We start from the raw sequence: 6,000 nt of genomic DNA on the forward strand, positions 1-6,000 counted from the left end.
AAAACGCTGGCTCCCTGTCACAACCAGACAGCTGAGAAGCTCTGACAGGAGCCTTCCAGATCCTCCTCCTTGAGTTTCTTTGTTTTGGTTTCAGTTCCTCATCTCGTTAGTCTATCTCAGCTGTCATGCAGTTGGACTGATTGCTTCCCTTTAAGTTCCTCCCCATAAGGCAGTAGTGTGCGGCTTATACAACTTCCTGGAGTGTGTGTGCATGCTGTTCCTATTTCCCAGTGTTCTGCAAGATAAGTGCTGTTCCTTTATTTGTGATTTTCTGTCTGCTGGATTTCAGGAGACCCTGACTCCCTCCATGTCTAGTGTAGGGAGCCGGTGGTCGTGTCCCCTCACTATTGTAGGGTCTTCAGGTATTAGATAGCCGAGGTATGTGGATATGCGCCCATCCACCTTTGGGGTGTTCGCATAGGCTGAGCAGTCAGGGAGAGTGGCAGGTCTCATGCAGGGGTCTCCCTTTTGTTCCTTAGTTGTGGATCCAGTGAGTCATTGATTATATTGCATTGTCTTGTTTCCTGTACACCATCCGTGACATTATAAGCCGCCAAAACCGTCTCAAGCATGGATCCGGTTTCACTTTTGGCTGAACGCTTCCAGGGTCTTTCATTGGAGGTAGCTGATCTCCGTAAGACTTTTTCTCAGTTTCAAGTGACCGGTTCAGCTTGCGTTCATGGAGTTTGTTCTGAGCCTAAGATCTCGCTCCCGGATACGTTCTCCGGGGGTAGTGAGAATTTTGTGCGTTTTAGAGAGGCTTGCAAACTCCATTTTCGCCTTCTTCCCCATTCCTCTGGTGATGAGGAACGGAGGGTGGGGATCATTATATCACTGCTCAGGGGTAACGCTCAGTCCTGGGCCTTTTCGCTGCCGGAGGGGGCACGGCCCCTCCGTTCAGTGGATGAATTATTTTTAGCCCTGGGTCAGATATATGATGATCCGGATCGTATTGCTCTGGCTGAGTCTAGACTACGTCTGTTATGCCAGGGTAAACAATCCGCAGAGATATACTGCTCAGAATTTCGGAGATGGGCAGCTGATACTGGTTGGAATGATGCTGCACTCCGAAGTCAATTTTGCCATGGTCTTTCAGAGGGATTGAAAGATGCATTTGCCTTTCATGAGAGGCCTATCTCCTTGGACTCTGCTATGTCTCAGGCCGTTCGCATTGACAGGCGTCTTAGAGAGAGAGGAGAGATCTCTCCTTCCTGTCATACTCAGTCCCGGGACAGTGCAGCGGTCTCATTCGGCAGTTTTCTGGGAGTAATAAAGAAACAAAAAGGAAAAAATCTTTTAAAAATGTTCCATCTGTTACTATTGGCAGGGTTGAGGCGGAAATTGAAGGTTTTCCGTTTGCTTGTAGTTCCCGTTTTGTCCTGCCTGCTAGGGTGGCGCTAGAGAGCAAGAGCATTTTTTGTGAGATTTTTGTAGAAAGTGGAGCAGCTGTCAATCTCATTGATAATCAATTTGCAATAACTCATGGTTTCCAGGTATGCACTTTGGGAAAGGATATTCCTGTTTTTGCTATTGATTCCGCTCCACTTTCTCAGAAATCATTAAAGGGCATAGTTCACAATATCCGTTTAATTGTGAGTGATGCTCATGTTGAGGATGTGTCATGTTTCGTCCTTAGCGGTTTGCCTACTCCTCTAGTGTTGGGGCTACCCTGGCTCACTAAACATAACCCCACCATTGATTGGCAAGCGAGGCAAATAAATGGTTAGAGTGACTTTTGCAGAGAGAATTGCCTCATGACATCTGTTTCTGAGGTTTCTACTAAGACTGTACCACCTTTCCTCTCTGAATTTTCGGATGTCTTCTCTGAGAGTGGAGTTCAGGTTTTGCCTCCGCACAGGGAGTACGATTGCCCTATTAATCTCATCCCAGGCGCCAAGCTGCCTAAATCTCGTTTATACAATCTTTCCCAACCTGAGAGGGTCGCTATGCGTGCTTATATCTCTGAGAGTCTGAGAAAAGGACACATACGACCCTCGAAGTCACCTGTTGCCGCTGGTTTTTTCTTTGTTAAGAAAAAAGATGGTTCTTTAAGACCTTGTCTGGTTTTCCAAATTAGACCTAAGAGGGGCATACAACCTGGTCAGGGTCAGAGAAGGAGACGAATGGAAGACGGCTTTCAATACCCCTGAGGGCCATTTTGAGAATTTGGTTATGCCTTTTGGTTTGATGAATGCCCCAGCCGTTTTTCAGCATTTCGTGAACAGCATTTTTTATCATTTAATGGGAAAATTTGTATTAGTGTATTTGGATGACATTTTGATTTTTTCTCCTGATTTCTCCTTTGTTTGAATCCACGCCACGGTCACTGCCTCTGCGCCGTGCAATTTACTGTCACACCCGTGAGTGGTATTTTCTGTAGTACTATTCTCATCAGTTTAATCCCTGTATGGTCCCCAATCTGGGATCCATTTATTAAATTGATTTTTCGAACGGGGAGATGGTTAAAAAAAACACTGGTTCCCTCCCCTTTGTTTGAATCCACGCCACGGTCACTGCGTCTGCTCCGTGCAATTTACTGTCACACCCGTGAGTGGTATTTTCTGTAGTACTATTCTCATCAGTTTAATCCCTGTTACGTCCCCAATCTGGGGTCCATTTATTAAATTGATTTTTCGAACGGGGAGATGGTTAAAAAAACGCTGGCTCCCTCCCCTTTGTTTGAATCCACGCCACGGTCACTGCGCCGTGCAATTTACTGTCACACCCGTGAGTGGTATTTTCTGTAGTACTATTCTCATCATTTTAATCCCTGTTACGTCTCCAATCTGGGGTCCATTTATTAAATAGATTTTTCGAACGGGGAGATGGTTAATAAAACGCTGGCTCCCTCCCCTTTGTTTGAATCCACGCCACGGTCACTGCGTCTGCGCCGTGCAATTTACTGTCACACCCGTGAGTGGTATTTTCTGTAGTACTATTCTCATCAGTTTAATCCCTGTTACGTCCCCAATCTGGGGTCCATTTATTAAATTGATTTTTTGAACGGGGAGATGGTTAAAAAAACGCTGGCTCCCTCCCCTTTGTTTGAATCCACGCCACGGTCACTGCCTCTGCGCCGTGCAATTTACTGTCACACCCGTGAGTGGTATTTTCTGTAGTACTATTCTCATCAGTTTAATCCCTGTATGGTCCCCAATCTGGGATCCATTTATTAAATAGATTTTTCTAACGGGGAGATGGTTAAAAGAAACGCTGGTTCCCTCCCCTTTGTTTGAATCCACGCCACGGTCACTGCGTCTGCTCCGTGCAATTTACTGTCACACCCGTGAGTGGTATTTTCTGTAGTACTATTCTCATCAGTTTAATCCCTGTTACGTCCCCAATCTGGGGTCCATTTATTAAATTGATTTTTCGAACGGGGAGATGGTTAAAAGAAACGCTGGCTCCCTCCTCTTGTTTGAATCCACGCCACGGTCACTGCGTCAGCGCCGTGCAATTTACTGTCACACCCGATATGCGTGACACTGTCGTATCCGGGATGTGGAATAGCCCCTGGGGAGCTGGGGGGATTCAGTTGATGTGCAGCCAGACGCCGCAGCAGAAGAGGACTGAGCCGAGGAGGTTATGGAAGAGGATGGAGTAGGAGGAGTAGAGGAGGTGGCAGTAGGCCTGCCTGCAAGTCGTGGCGGTGTCACCAACTCCGCTGCAGAGCCACGCATTCCATGCTTGGCAGCCGTCAGCAGGTTGACCCAATGCGCAGTGTAGGTGATATACCTGCCCTGACCGTGCTTTGCAGACCAGGTATCAGTGGTCAGATGGACCCTTGCCCCAACACTGTATGCCAGAGATGCCATGACTTCCTTTTCAATCACTGAGTAGAGGTTTGGGATTGCCTTTTTTGAAAAAAAAATTTGTCTGGGTACCTTCCACTGTGGTGTTCCAATAGCGACAAATTTTTTGAAGGCCTCAGACTCCACCAGCTGGTATGGTAAAAGCTGGCGGGCTAAGAGTTCCGTCAAGCCAGCTGTCAGACGCCGGGCAAGGGGGTGACTCTGTGACATTGGCTTCCTATGCTCAAACATTTCCTTTACAGACACCTGACTGTGGGCAGATGAGATGGAACTGCTGAAGGTGAGAGGCGGAGTGGCGGGTGGTTGAGAGGGGGCAAGGAGAACAGCAGTGGTTGACGTGGCTGAAGATGCTGGATCAGGAAGAGGATGGTGGCTTTGAGCTTGTGTGCTGCTTCTACTCGTCATCATGTGTTGATCCCATAGGCGTTTGTGATGTGCGATCATGTGCCTTCGCAAAGCAGTTGTACCTAGGTGGGTGTTGGATTTCCCACGACTCAGTTTCTTTTGGCACAGGTTGCAAATGGCATCGCTGTTGTCAGAGGCAGACACACAAAAAAAATGCCACACTGCTGAGCTTTGCAATGACGGCATTCTGGTGGCAACAGCATGTGTTGATTGGCGTGCTGTATGGCTGACCCCGGGTGCCGATATATGCTGTCTGACTGTGCCACTAGCTCCTTGCGACGACCTCCCCCTGCTTCCAACTCATCTCCTCCTTCTCTCTGTCTCCCCTTCTGAACTTTCCCCCTCTTCTTCTTCTCTTTGAGCAGGCACCCACATGTCATCCACGGACACATCGTCATCATCAACCACTTCACTTGTATCTGACACCTTAGCAAAGGAAGCAGCAGCGGGTACAACATCATCATCATCATCACACCATACGTCCATGTGTGTAATGCTGCCTGACTGAGACATATCCCTGTTATCTCTGGCAATAATGGTTGAGCATCACTAATTTCATCCAACTGATGTGTAAATAACTCCTCTGAGGGATCAAGTGAAGCGGCTGTGGTGGCTGTGGTGGTAGTGGTGGTGGTGGCGGCGGGCGGGAGAGTGGTAACTTGAGAGCAGGTGACCAAAGCTGAGCTGGAGGAGGATGGTGCGTCAAGGTTCTTAGCGGAAACTGTTGAAGATTGGGTGTCCTGTGTAAGCCAGTCAACTATTTTCTCCGAATTATTTGGGTTCAGGGTATGTGGCCTCTGAACACTGGGCATTATTCCAGGGCCAGTGGAAATCACAGCACCACGACCACGACGGCCCCTGCGGGGTGGCCTTCCTCTGCCTGTCATTTTTTATTAGATAAGTGTTACTATGCGTGCAAGGTACTGTGCCACCCTATATAAGTGGTGCGCTGTGGGCACAGTACAGTCTGTGTGGGCCTGACACACACTGGCTTGCAAATGTGATTATATCACAGAAAAATATTAAATAGAATTTTTTTTTATCTGAAAGGTATTTGTGAGTGAGTGACACCCTGTAACGGTATAAGTGGAGGCCTAGCCAGTGGCCACAATACAGTCTGTGTGGGCCTGACACACACGGGCTTGCAACTGTGATTATATCACAGAAAAATATTAAATTGAATTTTTTTATCTGAAAGGTTTTTGAGTGAGTGACACCCTGTAACGGTATAAGTGGAGGCCTAGCGACTAGTCAGTGGCCACAATACAGTCTGTGTGGGCCTGACACACGGGCTTGCAACTGTGATTATATCACAGAAAAAGATTAAATATAATTTTTTTTTATCTGCGAGGCATTTTCTGTATGAATGGTGTGCACACAGTACTGTCGGTGACTGAGCCTGCAGCCTCTCACACACGGGCAGGCAACTGCAATATATGTATATATATATATATATATATATATATAAAAAAAAAGCAGACTGATGTACCAGCCCTGAAAAGGGCTTTTTGGGGTGCTGTCAGGACGCTGTCCTTACAGCAGATGAGTCTGTGGACACAGAACACTGCCCTAGCTAACGCTTTCCCTATTGAATCAGCAGCAGCAAGCAGCACTGTCCCTCCTCTCACTGAGAATGCAGCTTCCGAATGAATCTAAAATGGATGCTGTCCAGGAGGTGGGAGGGTCTGGGAGGGAGGGTCTGCTGACTGTGAGGTACAGGGTCAAAGTTTACTCAATGATGATGTATAGGGGGCGGACCGAACATCGCATATGTTCACCCGCT

The sequence above is a fragment of the Bufo bufo genome, chromosome 8 (genome assembly GCF_905171765.1).
Source record: "Bufo bufo chromosome 8, aBufBuf1.1, whole genome shotgun sequence".
Classification (NCBI taxonomy): Eukaryota; Metazoa; Chordata; class Amphibia; order Anura; family Bufonidae; genus Bufo; species Bufo bufo.